Here is a 20,511-nt window from a genome sequence, read left to right as displayed (position 1 = left end):
TGAGGTCGAGAAGGATCAAGATAGCCTTCTTCCTTTGATCTTGAAGGATTTTGATGGTATCGGTCAGTTCGATCAGGGCCGTCTCAGTGGAATGTTTCGCCCGGAAGCCGGATTGCTGGGGGTGAAGTAAGTTATGTGAATATAGGAAGGTCTTGAGCTCCTTGTGGACCAACTGTTCCGTTATTTTACCTAGTGCAGGTAGGAGGGTGATCGGGCGGAGGTTAGTCAGGTCGGAGGGGGGTTTGTTTGACTTTTTCATGAGCGGCTTGACCACCCCTTTTTTCCAAGAGCGGGGAACAGAACCGGATGAGAGGGATTGGTTGATTATAGCATTGATGAAGGGGTTGACATCGTCGATGATGAGGTGAAGAATCTTAGGTGGACAGGGGTCAGAGGGGGATCCAGATTTGCAGGCGAGGATCGCTTCTCTGGTCTGGGACAAGGTGACAGGAGTAAAGCTTTTGAGGCTATTGATAGGCTGGTTGAATTGGTCCGGGTCCAGGAGTGAAGGAACAGGGGGAGGGGGGGGAAAATGTTTGTGAATGGAGATGATCTTGTCATCAAAGTAGTCGGAGATTTTATCACAAAATTCTTGAGATGGAGGGATTTCCAGTTGAAGAGCTTTAGGTTTGGTAAAGGAGTTAACTATTGCAAAAAGGATTTTTTGCTTTTGACTAGCATCCTTAATGGCGTTAACGTAGTAAGTTTTTTTAGCTGATTTAATGGATGCAAGATAGATTTTCCTCTGTAGGATGTAATTCCTGCGATTGCCGATGTCGTAGGTTCTACGCCATCTCCGTTCTGCTTTTCTGCAAAGGAGGTGAGCGGCAGTTAGGTCCGGCGTGTACCAAGGGGCCTTGTATTTAGCTGTTTTCGGGGCCCTGTCCAGTTTGTGGGGAGGGCAACGACTCGAAATTTCATGAGTGAGCCAATTGTTGAGACCTGTAGCGTCTCTGTCTATGTCACCCGAGGGGGAAGGGGCATTAGATGGGGAAAGAGGATGAAGAATGAGGTTTTTCTGGACAGTATTCCAATTGATGGGGTGGGTGAGATGGCGCATACGTTTATTGCAAATAGGGGGGTGACAGCTGGAAATATGAAAGGGGATTAGACAATGATCAGTCCAGATTTGAGGTATGGGGGATAGGGAGGAGAGGGATGGAAAGTTAGAACAGATACCGTCCAGAGTGTGACCAAGGGAGTGTGTGGGAAGTTTGACGCTTTGTTGTAGTTTGAAGATGTCCAACGACTGCAGAAAGTTTCTGGTATGCGGGTCTGCTGTGGATTCGAGATGTATGTTGAAGTCTCCCAAGAGGGTAAAGTGTGAGTAGCGAAGAAGGAAGCTTCCAAGAGCGTCGTCTAACGAGTCCAAAAATTTCGTTGCATTACCAGGTGGACGATAGATAAGGCCACCGGTGAAGGAGAGTATTTGGCTAAGGTTTATGCAAAATCCTATGCCTTCTGCGTCGGTGAGGGGATCAAGGCAGAAGGTGTGACAGTTAAAGGTGTTCCTAAGGATAAATTGTGTGTTGCAAAATTCCAATTTTAGAAATTGGGCATTTTCTTGCTTAACCATCCTGTGCCTCTGCATGCTTGTGGGTTCACTTTCTGGGTTTAGACTGATAGGGGTAGTTTGTGCATTCACTCCAGACATTCACACAAAGAGAGCTGAGGTGTGCCCTGCAAATGCTGATGAGCCAACCTGGGCTAGAGTCGTGGGTGGAGTTGTTACAGAAACGTGAATAGGCTGTGGCTGCCCTGCACAATTCTGTCTCTACCTACTGTAGTGAAGCTGGACCAGTGAGGACAGAACTGGTTTTTACTGAGAAAGAGGGACCTTCTGCCAGAGTATTCAAAGAGAAAAGTAGTGTAAATATTGGGGACCTGACCCCAGAAATTTAAAACACTTTTGAACTAAGGACCCTGTCTGCCAAGATGAAAAGCTGGAAGAGCTGCCAGGAGTAGGACTTCTCCTTTGCTGTTTGTTGCTTTGTTGGGTTGGCCTGCAGTTGCTGCCACTGTCTTGGGTAGTGAAAGGACTGGACTGAAAGTTCTTAAATCTTGCTGTTAAAGTTTCTCCAAGGTCTTGAAGTACAGCTTGCCTCCTGTTGAGGGTCTCAGGCACACCAAACACTTCACCATCCTCTGGGAACCTGCACCTGGCACTGTGTTTAAGCTGGCACAGAAGGAAAAAGCAACCCAACGCTGTCAATGACTCTGCTGCCTGCTCCGTGACCTATTGGCACCAGAACGAGCACTTCTTTAATTGGTACTGCAACCCTGGTCTCACCGAGGCGTCCAATGCCGTCACCAAGCAGCTGTTTGCACCATGTCCTGTGGCCACCACACGCAGCTTCACATTGCCGCCCTGGTACCACTGATGACGCTGCTCCAAGCTGAGGACAATGATGCTTCCTGCACCGTAGTCTGGGGGCACCACTGTTAAAGTATACAAATCACCGCCCTGTACCACACTGCAGCCTTAGTCCACCGATGCCAGTGCCATCAATTACAGATTGTCAACTGATGCTGCTACCTGCATCACAACCTGTGGGTCCTGCAACCTCATTACCCTGCTTTGCACCGCAGCCTTGGGTTCACTGATGAAAGCATTTCAGCAATGACGATGACACTGCTTGCATCGCGACCTGTCAGATCAGCAATGAACACAGCTCCATTTCACACTGCAGCCCTGGTCTCACCGACATTGCTGGACACCGTCACCAAGGAGCTGCCTGCACTGCTACCTGAGGGCACCACATGCTGCACCGCTCCTCTTCGTACTGCAGCCCCAATGCCTGCCAATGCCAGCGCTCCTGACTTCAACTTCACGGACTTCAATCTGCAACATGTGTGACTTCAAGGGCCCGACAAATCCTGCAATGACCTCCAAAACTGCCTCCTGCTGATGTTGCTTCTTCTGAGATCATCGCAAGGTCCACGGCGTCCTGAATTTCCAAGGTACGGTTTATGGATCTTCCCCCACACCATAGACAGGGTACAAACCTGCCAATTAGAGATGCCCATTTCAACATTTATCTAGGAACCAGCTGACCTAGGGACCAAAATCTACAGCTACCCACTTTGCAAAAAACAATCAATTTTCAGCGATAACATTTGATGTGTCCATGTTGCGTTATAGCCCCTTTCCTGTTGCGGCCACTAGGCCTAACCACACAATGGGTACCATTTATATCAGTAGATTTGTGGGAATGCTATGTGGTGGGAAAACTGTGCCTCCCCTATTATTTCAGTATGTTCCATCACAGAAATGTGAGGAAAATTTTTTCTTAGACATAGGTTGAGGTTTGCAAGGCTTCTGGGTAAGAAAAGCTGGTGATCCAGCGGCGTATTAACAAAAGATACTCCACTACCATAAACTCACCTGGGCCCATAAACACACACACTTGGTTGAGTAAACCGCATGAGTCAAAGTTTTATAAATGTTTTTCACAGTTTCAAGATTAGTTATTTAATACTCCTGACTAACCTTTCACTGATCAAAAAGTTCTTTCCTCTGGTCGATGGACCATTAGTTGAACTAGTTGATTGTGAAATGACATAAGTTAACATATTATTTACTTAATGTAAATAACCACAGACTCTGCAAAGTTTTAAATCTTTATCTAAATTTCAAAACGCATGTGAACCATCTCAAATACACTGTGCAGTCACCGTCATTCATAGGAGAGAAAATTCATTTAAATCATGGAACACATACTTTGACTCATGCAATGATCAGTGTTCAGAAAGGGAGAGGACAGAGAGAAAAGAACATCTGCAAATAGCACAACATTTAAGTTACCAAGAATGGTGTGAAGACCAACCCCCTGGCCAAAGGGCTGGTAAGTGTCCCCCGGGATAGATCAGGAGACAAAGACTTCAGGACAGGAATCAGGACAGGATAGATGACCTTTCATTGTTAAGAAAAATTCACCCATAAACTGTGCATCTTGACTGCTAAATACTTAATTCATATTCCTTTAAATAGGAAGTTCTGAAAATGCTACATCTAAGTTTGAATATTAATACTGAAGTTTTCCCGTTGCATAAAACAGACTTGCTAAAACACTACATGATATACCATATGTTAAAGGTAAGTGGTGATATGTACCTCTTTCTGATACTGAAGCTGGTAATTTCATACAAACATAGCAATCACTAATTTCCATGATATCTACATATTGAAATAACAATTTTGTGAAGACATTTAAAGACATATCATTATCTGACACTGTGTGATGAAAGTCTATCTCATCCGCTGCTTCTAATTATACTCTATCTACTTTTATTGTAGCTATCTGTCCACTAGTAACTGTATCATTCTTTCTATTTGTTATCATCAAATAAGGCACTGCCTCTGTTAGAAATATCCATACTGTAATCACTAACAAAATGCTACATATGCAAGCTCTATAACATCTTTGGGTGCAACTTCGTTTTGGTTGCTCAGATACTCTATTTTTCGCCATCTTAATCTGAGAAGATAATTTCTCCTCTTTCTTTCTTCACTTGGAAATTCAGACTTGCTTTAAGGTGGTCTCAATTCTCTTTCATTAATCAGTGTAGCACCTACTTTTTCTGATTCCTCATTCAAATCTAAATTCTCAAATTCTTCTAGAATTACAGAGGTTCACTCAGGGGCCTTGTATTTATTATTCAGAAGTCTCAGTCTTGGACTTCTTGGTAGATTTCTCACATTTGACTGTTTAGACTGAATTTGACTAGTAACATCATTCACTTGCTCTGGTCTTTCATTTTTCTTAGATAGTATCTTAGTCTTTTCACTCAACCTGGCCAGTTATCACCTTTTCTGACCCTTTTGACTTGATCTGCACTGTCACCTTCTTCGTCTCTTTCTAGAAAACTTTTATTTTCAGTATGTCTAGGCACAGTCTGTTCTTGTTCTGAAACACTCTCTACCTGTTCATGTTCAGGTCTCATTATTGTCACTTCATTCGCCTGAACTTGTTCTTCTTCCTCTATCTGGTCCTGTTCAGGTTCTATTTCAAATTGATCTTCTTCTTCCCAAACTTGTTCTACTTCTCCTAACTGGTCCTGTTCAGGTCTTACTACAATTTGCTCTTCTGCTGCCTGAATGTGTTCTTCTTTTCCTGCCTGTCCCCGCTCAGGTCCTCCCAATCAGGTCCCGCTCTGGGTCACAAGTATCTTTGTTCACTTTCTGAGCATGATCTTCTACACCTACCTGATCCTCACTACTTTCCTATCTCTCTAATGTGGTTCTTCTTCTTGTCTAAATAGCAACTTCAGGTATGTCAACCACTGGTATCCAACCCTCCTGACTTGTGCTCGGTTGTTCCTCATCTTTCACTTCTGAATCTATCCCTCTAGATGCTTTGACTTCACAACCTTCAACTGGTTCAACTGGTTCCCTCAGTTGTTGTTCTTCAGTAGGGCCTGGAACTCGTTTGGTATGGCTCGCATGTATCCAATTGGGAAAGCCTGCACACTTCACTCCTTTGGTAGTTACCAGTATGACTTGACGTGGTTTATCCCACCTGAGTACTAGACATGACTTTTTGTCGTGTTTCTTCACTACCACTCAGGCTCCAGGATTCAAATCATGTGCCTGTGTTGGCTGCCTGGCAACTGCGTCTTCTCCAACCTAGTGAGAGACAGAATGCGCTAGGTCAGCCAATCCTTTGCAATAGTCCAATTCCAAATCATCAGTTATATTAATCAATTAATGTCCAGGAATTAATGCTTGTCTCATTGCCCTTCCCAGGAGTATCTCATGGGGACTCAATTCTGTTTTTCTGTCAGGAATACTTCGGAGTCCCATCAACACAAGGGGCAATGCATCTGCCCATGTCAGTGATGTGGATGCACACACCTTCCCTAATCTTCACTTGATTGTGCCATTTAGTTGCTCAACTATTCCAGAAGCCTCTGGACGATATACACAGTGTAGTTTCTGTTCAATTTTGAATGCTTCACAGATTAATCAAATTTTTTAATTATTAAAATGAGGTCCTTTATCTGATTCCAAAGAGACTGGGAAACCGAAACGAGGGATCAAGTCCCATAACAGTAATTTAGCAACTGTAAGGCTGTCACTTCTCCTAGTGGGATATGCCGCCACCCATCGTGAAAATAAACACACTATGACAAGGACGTACTTAATTCCGTTGCTTGGAGGCAACTCTATGAAGTCAAGCTGCAATCTCATGAATGGTCCTTCTGCCTTTCCAATTTTTCCCCAACTGACCACTGCCTTCCTGCCTGGATTTAACTGCTGACAGATCGGCCATCTTTGGCAGAAGCTCTCTGCGACTACCCTGAACTTCGGATTGTACCAATTCTGTCTGAATAGTTTAATCATGGCTTCCCCACCTACATGTGTGTCTCCATGATACATTCTTGCCATTTGAGAGAGTAAGCAGTCTGGCATAACTGGTCTGCCATCAATGTATACCCATACATGATCATCTGTCCTTCTTTCGCAACCTGTTTTTATCCAGATTTTCTTTTCACTTGCCTCAACTTCATCTTGCAACTGTCTCACTTCATCTCATGTTCCTAGACCTGAGAAAAACCTAAGTTGGCAGTGGATTTCACTTGTTTCAACCTTTCAGTCAAGTTCCATGTTATTTCTTGCACAATATTGAGCAATTTGGTCAGCATATCTGTTACCTACTGCCACATAGTCATTTCCTGACTGGTGAGCAGGACACTTGACCACTGCTATTTCCTTTGGCAATTGTATTGGTTCCAGAAATTCTTTTACATTTTTGCCGTTACGTATAGAAGATCCTGAAGAAGTCAGAAATCCCCTCTGCCTCCAGAGCTGGCCAAAATCATGCACAACCCCGAAACCACATTGACTGTCTGTGAATATGGTTATCCTCCAATTTTTCCCAATTTTGCATGCCTTTGATAAGGCCAGCAATTCGGCTACTGGTGCAGATTTGACACCTGGTAAACAGAATGCTTCAATGACCCCCGAAAATGTACAGATAGCATAAGCTGCACTGAGTCCTGTTTTCTCTGTTCTCAAGCAGGAACCATCTAGGAATAGCTCATGAGCTATTCTTTTACGGGAGTTTCCTTTATGTCTGGGCGGGGCTTAGTACACAACTCAGTTACATCCAGACAATCATGATCCACTTCATCTTTCACTTCTTCACAACATGGATCTGGCAATAATTTGGCAGGGTTCATTCTTGTACACCTTATTACAGTCACATTTTCTTTTACCCAGAATCATTCTTTCATGCTTAGTCATCTGACTAGGGGTAAGGTGCTGTGTTCGAGTTCTTGTTAAAATAATCTCTACTGAATGAGGAACATAGACCTTGACAGAATGTCCCATCACAATCGATTCACTTTGTTCCAGACTCATACAAGTAGCAGCTACTGCTTTTGAGCAGCCAGGTAATGCTGAAGCCACAGGATCCAAAGTAGCAGAAAAATATGCCACTGGACGTCGGCTTAATCCATGCCTTTGAGTCAAAACCGAAAGTGCACAACCTTCTCTCTCACAAAAGAACAGTGCAAATTCTTTCGTGTAATCAGGCATGCCCAAAGCAGGGGCTCCACACAGACAATTTTGCAATTTCACAAACGCTTTCACTCAACTACTCCAAGAAACATTCTCATCTCTCTTTGAGTCTGGGGAAGTTGCATTTGCTTTATTATTTTTATTCTTTCTGGGGTCACTTTTCTAACTCCTCTTTCTATTTTATGCCATAAGTATCTAACTTCTTGTTGACAGAACTGCAATTTCTCTGGAGACACCTTGTGCCCTCCTTTGGCCAAATGGTTCAGTAGTGCAATTGTGTCAGTGACACAATCTTCTCATGATTTCGATGCCACTAGTAGGTCTTCAATGTACTGAAACAGGACTGAATCTCTCGGCATGACCAGGGTTTCTAAACACTTTTTCAAGATTTGATTAAAGATTGAGGGGCTCTCTGTATACCCTTGATGAACTTTGCACCATGCCAAGACACGAACCTCGAACTTAAATGCAAACAAATACTGACTATCTGGGTGTAAAGGAATAGAGAAAAAGGCTTGGCATAGATCAATTACTGTAACCAAGCCTGCATTCCAGCATATCTGATGAAGGATCACTGCTGGATTTGGCACTACTTGGGAAACAAGGCACTACAATTTTGTTGATCTTTCTCAAATCCTGCACTATCCTGTATTTTCCGCCAAGATTTTTAAGTCCCATTATTGGCAAATTACAAGGACTACTCATTATTTCTTCTAAAATGCCCTGTTTAATCATTCGTTCTAACTGGAGCAACTCCTGCTTTCATTTCTGGACTCATTTTATATGGTTGGGTGTTTGGATAAACTGCACCCTCTTTCACTGTCACTTTCACTGGATCAACATTTGACATTAGCCCAATATCTTTTCCTGTAAAATCCCACACTTCTGGATTCACTGTTGTTTTCAACTCTTCTGGTAATTCATTTTCAGTCATCAGGGAATACATTTAATTTATTTCAGTGCCTTGCTTAGCTAACATCATTTTGTTTACAACGTCTTCATCAGTTTGGCAAGCCACACCATCCAGTGTGCATTAGATCATGCAATTCATTTTGCACAGTAGGTCGCGTCCTAACAGATTTACTGGACTGGAATCACATACTACAAACCGGTGCATGTGTTTACAATTTCCAATATGTACTTCCATTGGTTTTGTGATTGGGGTTCTAATCTGTTGATTCGACACTCTTACAACTTGGATTGAGTCTCCCAAGAGGGATAGGTTTGGGATGTCAGTAGAAAAAACAATGGTCCTAACTCAATTATTGACACAACGCAATAGTTTTATCCAGTTATGTCTTTCCAAATTAGAGCTAGTTACACAAAAATCATTTAGAGTAGCTCATGATATTCAATATAACATTATAACACAAAGCGTTTACAACATCCAAATCTTGAATCACCATATATTTATTTACAAAAGTCTCATAGATGATATCATTTTTAACACATGGTTGCTCCAGAGGGAACGTGCATAAGACAAGAGTGCTAAGAGGTGAGTGTGTAGAAAGAGTTAATTAGAAAGACAATAAGGCAAACATTAAAATCTTTTTCAGAGTCCCGTGTTATTAATCACCGTTTGAACTGGCCCGGTCACGTTTCAAAATAACACCAATCAATTAAATATTTCATACACAGAATCTAATTCTTGTTATGGCACGTTTTTGGGGAAATTACGTGTACCAGGCTTTACAACAAGAGGGGTGTCGACGTTTCGACCCGTCTGAGGGTACAGAGGTGTTTTGAGGCCTTGCCCATGCGGGTCTTCTTCAGGACGAGGGGGGGAGTGGGGCAACCTGCCGTGGTCCTCGACTTGATTTGTATCTAAAATAAGGGGAAACGGGTGATAAGGATGTTGCATTGGTAACTGGTAACTATGAATAACCACCAGCAGGAGGGATTATTTGGCTTACCTGGTATAAATCCAGGTATTCAGTTCCCATGGGTAACGTGTAAAAATCAATCGATTAGCATGTAGGCAGTCCTGTCTCGTGTGATTGCACAGGCTGTCAAACTGAAATTAAGCAGAGTTCAAAAATTGAGGGAAAGGTCGGAACATACCCGTCCTTCAAACGGTAGATTTTGTGCGAAATAGAAAATACCTGCAGTCATGGGATCAGTCCGTTCTGCAGTATCACGGGCCTTTTTTTTTTTTTTTTTTTTTAAGAAATTAAGACAAATGGAATTCATTTATTCATCTCGCTTCCAGCCGAATTAGCCACGCTGCAAGAGAACAGATTGAGGAGTATAAGGACTTAATCCAAACGGTACATGATATAGGAATATATCGGGAGGGTCCTCACAGCAAATTTACCTGCGTCCATGTAGGTCCGTGCTTCCCGTGGCGTCTCAACCGAGAGAGGCGGGAGCGCGTTAACTCTAGGTAAATAGAGTCACCGGGGCAACCGTTCACGTAGTGACGGTGCGTCGGTAACTACCAGAGTGGAAAGACTCACCGGCAACGTGTAGTTCACCCAAGGGCATGGGGCCTACAAAACGATCTGCAGTGACTGGGGATCGTATGGACATCTCTAAAATTCAAAACGTAACGCACAATTCACCGTCTTCGAGTTCGCTGAGAATTCATATCCCATTTACCAGGTTGTGACTTAAAAACCATCTTACGAAAAGGTGTACAATGTACAGTGCGCTGGGAGATATATCAAATAAACATGTTCAACCCGTCATTGGTACATGGGGGGGGGGCGGAGAATATAACCTTCCATTTCGCTGGGGGACCTGTGAATGATTAATTTCACAATTATACCAAGATGGGTATAAATCCATACACTGAATGCTTACAAAAAGAATTAGACAAACATAATCAACAATTAAAATGATGACTGCAAATACATACAATAAATCAAACAAACATACAATTAAGAGGTCCATAAGCTGTCAATACATAGGCCTGTCAACGATGTAGACCAATTATAACCAAGAACAGTAGAAGAATTTACCTCAGAGGAGAGAATTAGGCTTAGTTAGCCATTGCTCATGGTGGAGATCTGTCTATTAATCTCCTCCAGTTCGTTTAATCCCCTATTGATTGTGTCTAAGGAATGTATCCATCTGCATTCCCTTCTGTTAAGTATCATGCTGAAATCACCTCCCCTGGGATTGGGCTTGAGCTTTTCAATGACCCACCATTTTAGACTCTCTGCAGTATGACCAAAGGTCGTGAAATGGCCTACCAAAGGTGCTCCCACAGTTTTGCAGCGTATACGGCTACAATGTTGAAGAATGCGGCATTTAACTCTTTGGATCGTCTGACCCACATACATAAAGTCACATGGGCAGATGATCGCATATATGACTCCTGAGGTGTTGCAGTTACTGAAACCCTTTAACGTATGTATCTGGTCATTGTGTGAAAATTCACTGATTTCTTTAGTCAGGGGACAAGCTTTACAGGATCCACACTTGTGGTGTCCCGTAATCGCAGGAATACCCCATAAGGTGGTCTGGCCCACATTCCGAGCCGTGGGTAGTAGAGATTTGACCACGTGATCTCTTACATTTTTACCTTTCTTGAAAGCATGCAAGGGAGTTGGTATGTTGCCCAATTCGTCAGACACTAGGTGCCAATGTTTATTAATTCTCTTTTTGATGTCATTGCTCTTTGTGCTAAAAGTGGTGACACATACCAGCCGTTCTTCCTTGGTGTCGGTACTCGATTTAGGGGTCAGAAGAAGTTCCCTGTGATTATGCCATGCCCGTTTGCGGGCTTTTTTGAGTAATCTAATGGGGTAGCCGCGATCGACCAAACAGGCTAAAAGTCCCGCAGATTCGTCAAAATAGTCTTCCTTTTTGGAGCAATTCCTACGTAACCTCAGGAACTGACCAAAGGGTAAGTTATCTCTGAGGTTACGAGGATGGTGGCTCGAGTAACGTAGAAGTGTGTTCCTTTCACTACTCTTTCTATAGAGGCTAGTGTGGAGTTTGCCCAGCTCAGAGTTTATAAGAATGTCAAGGAAGTTGATGCTTTCTCTATTGAAATCGATCGTGAATTGTATGTCCGTGGAACATCTGTTAAGCCACTGGTGGAATCTTTTGAGTTCTTCAACATCACCACGCCAAATAATGAGCACGTCATCAATATAGCGGCGCAATAGTTCTGACTGGGTAGCACCAGTATCCAATAGAAAAGTGATATCACTGCCTTCCACTTAGCAATCAATAAATGGCCCTGACTGTTTTACCGGCAAGGATGGCCAAGCACAAATTCCTCTTCCTCCCCCTCGGGCACCATCATTGCGCATAATCCATTTCTTCATCATCATTCTGTAAAAAATATTGTGTAACCACAGAATTTGTCTTACCACTTTCTCCTTGAAATCCGGCTCAACCGAGAGAGGCGGGAGCGCGTTAACTCTAGGTAAATAGAGTCACAGGGGCAACCGTTCACGTAGTGACGGTGCGTCGGTAACTACCAGAGTAGAAAGACTCACCGGCAACGTGTAGTTCACCCAAGGGCATGGGGCCTACAAAACGATCTGCAGTGACTGGGGATCGTATGGACATCTCTAAAATTCAAAACGTAACGCACAATTCACCGTCTTCGAGTTCGCTGAGAATTCATATCCCATTTACCAGGTTGTGACTTAAAAACCATCTTACGAAAAGGTGTACAATGTACAGTGCGCTGGGAGATATATCAAATAAGCATGTTCAACCCGTCATTGGTACATGGTGGGGGGGGGGCGGAGAATATAACCTTCCATTTCGCTGGGGGACCTGTGAATGAATAATTTCACAATTATACCAAGATGGGTATAAATCCATACACTGAATGCTTACAAAAAGAATTAGACAAACATAATCAACAATTAAAATGATGACTGTAAATACATACAATAAATCAAACAAACATACAATTAAGAGGTCCATAAGCTGTCAATACATAGGCCTGTCAACGATGTAGACCAATTATAACCAAGAACAGTGAAGAATTTACCTCGGAGGAGAGAATTAGGCTTAGTTAGCCATTGCTCATGGTGGAGATCTGACTATTAATCTCCTCCAGTTCGTTTAATCCCCTATTGATTGTGTCTAAGGAATGTATCCATCTGCATTCCCTTCTGTTAAGTATCATGCTGAAATCACCTCCCCTGGGATTGGGCTTGAGCTTTTCAATGACCCACCATTTTAGACTCTCTGCAGTATGACCAAAGGTCGTGAAATGGTCTACCAAAGGTGCTCCCACAGTTTTGCAGCGTATACGGCTACAATGTTGAAGAATGCGGCATTTAACTCTTTGGATCGTCTGACCCACATACATAAAGTCACATGGGCAGATGATCGCATATATGACTCCTGAGGTGTTGCGTTACTGAAACCCTTTAACGTATGTATCTGGTCATTGTGTGAAAATTCACTGATTTCTTTAGTCAGGGGACAAGCTTTACAGGATCCACACTTGTGGTGTCCCGTAATCGCAGGAATACCCCAGAAGGTGGTCTGGCCCGCATTCCGAGCCGTGGGTAGTAGAGATTTGACCACGTGATCTCTTACATTTTTACCTTTCTTGAAAGCATGCAAGGGAGTTGGTATGTTGCCCAATTCGTCAGACACTAGGTGCCAATGTTTATTAATTCTCTTTTTGATGTCATTTCTCTTTGTGCTAAAAGTGGTGACACATACCAGCCATTCTTCCTTGGTGTCGGTACTCGATTTAGGGGTCAGAAGAAGTTCCCTGTGATTATGCCATGCCCGTTTGCGGGCTTTTTTGAGTAATCTAATGGGGTAGCCGCGATCGACCAAACGGGCTAAAAGTCCCGCAGATTCGTCAAAATAGTCTTCCTTTTTGGAGCAATTCCTACGTAACCTCAGGAACTGACCAAAGGGTAAGTTATCTCTGAGGTTACGAGGATGGTGGCTCGAGTAACGTAGAAGTGTGTTCCTTTCACTACTCTTTCTATAGAGGCTAGTGTGGAGTTTGCCCAGCTCAGATTTTATAAGAATGTCAAGGAAGTTGATGCTTTCTCTATTGAAATCGATCGTGAATTGTATGTCCGTGGAACATGTGTTAAGCCACTGGTGGAATCTTTTGAGTTCTTCAACATCACCACGCCAAATAATGAGCACGTCATCAATATAGCGGCGCCATAGTTCTGACTGCGTAGCACCAGTATCCAATAGAAAAGTGATATCACTGCCTTCCACTTAGCAATCAATAAATGGCACTGACTGATCTACCGGCAAGGATGGCCAAGCACAAATTCCTCTTCCTCCCCCTCGGGCACCATCATTGGGCATAATCCATTTCTTCATCATCATTCTGTAAAAGATATTGTGTAACCACAGAATTTGTCTTACCAGTTTCTCCTTGAAATCCGGCTCTTGCATTGTATTTCTGAGGGTTCACAAAGTTTGGCATAGGAGCTAGTGGCACCTGATACTGTGGAGTAACTACCTGCTGCATCTGACTCATAACCACTTCATTCTGCATCTGTCGATTTAAATTTTGATTTGGCCCATTATTATTCTGAATGCTCTTACACTCGTTCCTCCAATATTCAAGCTTTCCCCAAACATGACAAGGAAACTTCTTCTTCGTTTCCTCTCTATTCACTCGATTTCTTACTCTACCACCATTCGCCACTTGATCATTCTGATTCTGCTGTTTCACCTGATTATCAGTCTGGGTATTCAATGTATTCTCATGCTGTTCTGCCAATTTCACTTGCACTCACATCATTTTCACCTTTAATTTTCTACGCCTTGCCTTAATATTGACCCCACATACTTAGCATATTTCAAAACGTCGTCGATCGGCTCACTCTGCCAGCACAACATGTGCTGTTGAATCATCTGACTAATCTCCGGTTTCAGACCATACACAAACTGATACACAAAATGTCCCATATCCTTATCACCAATGTTCTCAAAACCACTATACTGCTTAAACACTTGTAACAACTGCTCATAATATGCATGCACAGACTCATTTAGCTCCGGAGTTGTTATATCTATCTTTACCCAATCTGTTTCTTTAGGAGGGATTTTACCTTTCAGAAAAGTAATTACTTGGTGATATTTCTTCATCACCTCCTCTGAGGGTGCTCCTGTTTTCGAGTCTATAGCATACTCCTCATTTGGCCAATCAACAGTAATATTACACTCTGTCCATAGGTCAGCTGGTAGCATAATATCAAATAAAGTATCCAGATCTTTCAACAAAACCTTCGAAACATTCACAAACCTTTCAACCTGTTTGTACCACTCAAATGGTTTCTCTCTTAACCTAGGGAAATCGTTTGTAAATGACAAAACGCCTTGTCTGTTCCATGGAACATTAACATAACCACCACCAGGAACTTCTCTCATGGGACACAATCTCTCTGCTTTTTCTGAATCTTTTAGCACATATGCTGATGATGTTCCCTTTGCTTGTGCATCCTCCTTTTTCCTTGTCCACCTAGTCCTCCACTTATCAATGTCTCCCCACTTCTGCAAAATGTTAATTAACTCTTTTATCTATAGTCTTTTACCAGACACATTCATATTCTCCAAACCCCTGTCAGTAAACTCCACTCAATATGGTTTCTGTAATAATTGTTATTTCCCTGTATCTACTCCAATCTCTGAAGCAAGCTCTGTCAAACTCTCATGGAACAGCCTTGCATTTATGGTTATACTCCTGCATATAAACAACAACTCTTCATCATTATAAAGATTCAACCTTTCTACTCCCACATTTCCAGCTATCATCTCTTCCAAGTGTACTTTCAATCAGTAAATGTCTAAAATCTTTGTTGTTGAGCTTTGTTTTTCTATTCCCTGTGCCCACCTTTCTAAATCTTCTGGAGTGACTGCTGTCATATTTCTAGTTCCTAAAGTTACCATTGTCTCATTTTCTTTCAAACTTCCAGGTGTGGCTCTTTTTGGTGTTTCAATTACAGGTTCTCTTATTGGAAGGTCCATTAATGAAATGACTGAATCGCACTCACTGGCCTGATCATCGGATATTATTAATTCGTTTCTGGGATTACGCAAAGGAATTGTCACTGCTTAAGGTTTTGAGCAACTCATTTTATCTCCATATAACGGGATAACAGGACCCTCTATTCACTGGTACTGTCAATGCTTCAGTATTTAAATTCAAGTGACTTATTTTCTGTACTTTTTCCTCCCTAGTTTTATTTAAGACCTCTCTCTCTTTATCTTGTGGTACCCTATTGACTGATGTATCATGTAAAATTTGGGGAATTAAAGGTGTTCCCATTACCGGTACACTTGGGGTGACTCTACTGGGTCCTTGTTGAGATGGTGGAGGTTTTTTAGTTAAAATATCCTCCAACAATTCATCATCTGATTCACCATATCCTGTCACGTTCATGTGTTTTCTTTTCTCCTTACACTTGCTCCCTGACTGTTCCTCAGCCATTAACACTGGGGATAAACCTTCCGATACCATAGCTCTTCTCCATTGCTTCATCTGACCTTCTCGGGATTCATGCAAATATCTGGGGAAAAATCCTTTATATCTTCCACCTCTTCATTTCTCTTGTTCAAATGACTCAGTCTCCCACTCTTCTAAAGCGTCATATTGAGTTAACCTAGGTCTTGGTTCCAAATCATTAATTCTCATTCTCAAATTCTGAAGAATTCTCCCATTAAAAATAAAATTTTCTGGGAAAGCTAGAAGTCCATCACCTTTTGTATATTCTATCCAATTCTCCAACCACACACAAGTATGATATCCTCTTTCCATCATCATAAAGGAAGCAGGCGTTTTCGGTGGCGGAATAGGAATTCCCCCTTTACGGGCGAGAATTAATCTCCAACAACGAATGATGTTTCATTCGTTGTTGGAGATTAACTCTCGCCTGTAGTTTGATTTGTTGTGCTGACTACCGGGTAGTCAGCACAACAAATCAAACTACGGGCAGGAGTTAATCTCCAACAACGAATGATGCTTCATTCGTTGTTGGAGATTAACTCTCGCCCATAGTTTGATTTGTTGTGCTGACTACCCGGTTCATGGTCGGCATTTAGTGCCGCTAGCCTGTTCACGAACTGTTGAACAGATCTTCCCCTTCGTTTGGGCTCACAATCCCCTTGTTACAAAAGAACCGTCTGTGCCTGCGCCTCGGCAATTATTAATGTCCAGGTCCAAGGCACATTGTGGTTATCCCTCCGTCATAACAAAAGCAGTTGCCAAAGTGGTTTCTATTGACCGTTTTCTAGAACAGCGACTCTTACAGTCTGCGTTACCAGCACTACTTAAGAAAAGTGTGTGTAACCAAAGTGCTGATGATGACCATTATTTAGACTGGTCGAAACATTGTTGACTTAACAGCATTAATCGTGGCCTTCATAGGGTCATTTGTAACTAATATTGAAATTGTATTCATATTTATTTGAATTGTATATAATTTTGACCCCTTATAGTTTCTTTGTACTTTATTGTTGTTCGCCGTCTCACGCTGTCCACATCACTTTTGTCACTGCGCCGTTCACTGTCACTAACACGACCAGTGCACATTTGGTTATGTTTGGTTACTTCAATATATTTGTAATGTAGTGCTGTTTAACTACCAGCAAATAACATACTGTTTATTTTAATTTCTTTGGTCTCCCTTGTTTGTTTTTTCCTTCCCTTGATTTGATTAAAGCATACTGTTTAATGGTCCTTATAACTGATTACCGGTTGAGACATTGTTGTTTTGATATATTAGTTTTACACACAACTGTTTTTAGTACTTGTTAGTGAGTTAAAGGGGAGGATTGCTTCCGAGCAAGTCTCTTTTCTATGAGTCCTTGCTCCAACACTGGTGAGAGCCACTTACGCCAGCCCACCCTGGATTCACCTGAGTGTCTAGTTTTAAAAAATGTGTAGGTTTTCTGGATTTCTCTAGGTACTATCTGAGCTACAAACTAAAGTGTTTTGCTACCAACTTTGAAAATAACAGGTCAGTTTTCAGTGTAAAAATGTGATGCGTCGATGTTGCTTTTTGGGCGCCTTTCCAATTGCAGGCAGTAGGCCTACCCACAAAAGTAAGGAACCGTTTTTATTAGGAGACTTGGCATAAAGCAATGATTGGAGAAAAACTGTGATTCCACACAGATTCCAGGACTTTCCATCACAGATATTTTAAGAAAATATTATTTCTATTAGTCATCATTTGAGGTTTGCACGGGGTTCTGAGTAATACAACTTGACAAAAGCCACACATGTCACCCTACCCTGATCTTCCACTGGCTGTCTAGTTTTGAAAGGTGCCAGCTGAGTTAGGGCCTAAAACCAACATTGCAAAAAAAAGGGTTTGTTTTTAGTGCAACATTTTTATGTATCCATGTTGTGTACTGGACCTCTCATGGGCACTAGGCCAATCCACACAAGTGAGGCACCATTTTTATTGACTAGTGACATTTGTTATTACCTATTGGACTTTCTACCATCCAAATTTAAGCCAGTGCGGAAGAAAGAAGACATTTAGAAAAATTCCCTCTGAATAACGTTCTAGCCTCTGTGCCAACAGATTCAGAGATGTGAAAATAACCACTGGTCCTAAAATCCATATTTGTTGTTCATTTCAGAAATAAATAGGTTTCCTTGTTTACCCATTTTTCACTCTAGATATTTTACGATATAAATTGATCTATACTCGGGACACAATGAAAACCATAGTATGATGAACCTTAGTTGTTGGCTCTGGGTCACTTGGGTTCTTGGACAACCTACAAACTCTATATATACTTGCAAAAAGAAGGGTCTAACTGACATAATGGTATACTGCTTTTCTAAAACGGCAATAGTTACAAGTAGTCACAGTTATACAGTTAAAAATGTTGTTTGAAATAGCTTTTTTCTTTCTCATTTTCACAATTTTTTTACTTTAACAATTTCTTTGGGAAAATCATGAGATATCTATACAATTGATCCCTTTTGAATGCTGTCTACTTTTCAGAAATCTATAGGTTTCACGCAGTTTTCCACCATAAACTGGAAGTCAGTCAAAAGCACAAACATTTGGAAAAACGGGCTACCGCTTTGAAAAATGCTGAAACTATGGTAAAGAAAATAGGTTTTTTGTGTGTTCCTGAAAGCTGAGAAGATGGTGACCTCATGGACAACAAACTTTCGGTTAATGCCATTTAAAAAGAAAATCCAGACACTTTATTGCGGAGCACTTTTTTCCTATTTTTCCTAACAAACTCAATATTCAAGTATATTTGGCGTATTTTTTGGCCCCTCTGGAGAAATGCACAAGCCCTGGGTACTTTTAGATTCCATGAGATTTTGGGAAAAATGGACATAAATTTGGCATGGAAAACTTATTTGGAAAAAAGTTATGGAGGCCTAAGCGTGAACTTCCTCAACTAGCTTAACCATGGCTCAGATCTGCTTGAAAAAGTCTCAGCAACTAAGGGGTCAAAAATTGTTTCAATGCCACCAAACCTCAAGAATACCACACATGGTGTTTCATCATACATGTAAATCCATCAGTGTGTCTCCATTGAAAATGAATTAGGGACTAGAGGATTCCCTCTGAACTAAAAAAATGTCCCCAAAATCTACAACAGTATTTTTGATTCCATTTGACAGGAAGTTGTTCACAAGACGTCAACATGTTAACATGTTTGGTGAGGAGACAAGGCTTGATTTCTGCATTCCTCTGCAATAGTTTTGCATGAGTGGAGACTCCGCAGTTGTAAAGATACTCCTCGTAAAATACCGCTGTGAATAGTAAACAGTCATAAACGTACACGAAAATGTACTTTTACCTTTGTGTCCTGAGTGAGGAAACACAGGGTCCGATGTGATCGGGTGAGGATTTCTGCTGTGGAATTCTGGTCCAATCAACTCCTAATCAGGCAGATAGTAAGCAATGTCATAAATTAATATATGTAAAAGTGAGCACTACTGCATTACAAATGCCAGCATTGGAAGTTCTGTTTCCCATAAATCGTGTACTGGCTGTAACTGGCAATTTGGTGGAATCGTAGTCTACTAATACTCATTCTTAAATTATGATATTTCATTATATACTCACTATGAGAACGTTTTGCGAATGAAAATGATCAATGGAATGCAGCAGTCATTGTGCCTGTAACAGTGACAGCATGATCTTTTTCATTATGAGACCTCACATACCATGTCTCCTCTCCCATATGTCATATGTAATGACATGATGAGTTTAAATCAATGTTTGTAATCAAAATGTATTGAATGCACAATTTAAGATGTAATATTCACATTGGGAATGGTTGTGAATGTCATGGTGAATTCATAAAGGAACTTAGGTCAAAAACCCTTTACAAACCTGTTGTCTAAATGTATAGCCATGTGGGAGAAACCTTCACTAGCAGGTCCCAACTCTTCCAACTTTGAAAGGCAGACATGAAACATATATAAACATTAGTGGGGAAGAAGTTGAGTAGGAACAGGTGACAGGCACAATGTTCTCGGGCATGTTGAATACTAATGGATCCTGTAGTTAAAGCAATTATTTGCTTCAGCAACTTGTCTACCCTGTGTTCACAGCAGCATCATGCCTCTTTGTAGATTTATACCTATGAAGAAAGCTTTCCAAAGCATAAAGGCAGCAAACAGAGGAAGAGTCCCCTGAATGCTCACATTAGATTATGACTATTTATTGTATGCTATATGACTGGAATGAGGAAACAACAACTATTCTCCTATCATATGTGGCTTTTCATATTCTTTAGCTCACACATCAACTCATGCATACCCATGTTTAAAATCATGAAGGCAGCATATAGCAATGGTGGGGGTTTCATGTTGACTTAAGGACATGGAGGAGGACATAACTGTGTCAAGGTGAGCGAATCACATTCGGGGAGTCCAATGGACCGATTATGATTGTTCTGAATACGATTCAGTCGGACATCCATTGACTTCAATGGGAGCCTGTGTTCTGACAGAATACACAGGCTCCCATTGAAGAAGGGCTGGATGGGGAAGATCATGCACCTGTGGCGGGCACACCATGGTGCCCGCAACACTGTGCATGGTTGCA

General features: G+C 41.7%; 1 protein-coding gene across 5 annotated transcripts in view; it reads right to left on the bottom strand.

Moving 5' to 3' along the window:
• LOC146809192 (uncharacterized) overlaps window positions 1-20,511 on the bottom strand; it is a 223,121-nt gene that overhangs the window by 91,297 nt on the left and 111,313 nt on the right. For 2 of the 5 annotated variants that reach the window (XM_085614309.1, XM_085614307.1), the window contains one exon: window positions 19,256-19,337. The exons of the other annotated variants lie outside the window; for them this stretch is intronic. The gene's annotated coding sequence lies outside the window, so the exon portion shown is untranslated. The remainder of the gene's footprint in view (window positions 1-19,255; window positions 19,338-20,511) is intronic. 5 annotated transcript variants of the gene reach the window in all.

This window comes from Triturus cristatus, chromosome 7, assembly GCF_964204655.1.
Source record: "Triturus cristatus chromosome 7, aTriCri1.1, whole genome shotgun sequence".
Classification (NCBI taxonomy): Eukaryota; Metazoa; Chordata; class Amphibia; order Caudata; family Salamandridae; genus Triturus; species Triturus cristatus.
The sequence above is the reverse complement of the archived record's forward strand: the minus strand, read 5'-3'. Positions and strand labels throughout refer to the sequence as shown.